Source organism: Arachis duranensis, chromosome 5 (genome assembly GCF_000817695.3).
Source record: "Arachis duranensis cultivar V14167 chromosome 5, aradu.V14167.gnm2.J7QH, whole genome shotgun sequence".
NCBI classification, from domain to species: Eukaryota; Viridiplantae; Streptophyta; class Magnoliopsida; order Fabales; family Fabaceae; genus Arachis; species Arachis duranensis.
This window is the reverse complement of record NC_029776.3, coordinates 29,927,957-29,928,865: the sequence shown is the minus strand read 5'-3', so window position 1 is coordinate 29,928,865 and position 909 is coordinate 29,927,957.

Sequence of the window (909 nt, the reverse complement as noted above, 5' to 3'; positions counted from 1 at the left end):
TTAAGCTTGAGCACGGCTTACCATCCTTAAACAGATGGTTAATCCGAGAGGACGATCCAAACACTAGTGGATATGTTGAGAGCTTGTGTTTTGGACCAACCGGTGAGTTGGGATCGGTATATGCCATTAGTGGAGTTTGCATACAATAATAGTTATCATGCGAGCATCGGAATGGCTCCGTATGAGGCCTTGTACGGGAGGAAATGTCAATCTCCGCTATGTTGGTATGAAGCTGGAGAGAAAAGCTTGTTAGGGCCAGAAATGATAGCTGAGATTACTGAATAAGTGAAGAAAATCCGTGATAGGATGCTTACGGCACAGAGTCGTCAAAAGAGTTACGCCGATCAGAGGCGAAAGCCCTTAGAATTTGAGGAAGGAGATCATGTTTTCCTTAAGGTTACTCCGACTACAGGAGTAGGTAGGGCGATTAAGGCAAAAAAGTTGAATCCTCGATACATTGGTCCATTTCAGATCCTGGAGAGGATTAGACCGGTGGCATATCGGATGGCTCTACCACCTCATCTTTCGAATCTGCACGACGTGTTTCACGTGTCGCAGCTTTGGAAGTACACTCCTGATGCTAGCCATGTGTTGGAACCTGAGTCGGTTCAGTTAAGGGAAGATTTGACGCTTCCAGTGGCTCCGGTCAGAATCGATGATACTAGTATCAATCGGTTACGTGAAAAAGAGGTTTCATTAGTCAAAGTGGCATGGAGTCGAGGCGGTGTTGAGGAACACACTTGGGAACTCAAGTCGGAGATGCGAACGGATTATCCGCATTTTTTCTCAGGTAATTGCATTTGAATTTTGTGGGCAAAATTCCCAATTAGGTGGGTAGAATGTTGGTGGACGAAATTGTGATACAAGAGTTCCAGGCACTGTTAGAGAAGCTCACAACTCCGTTCAACT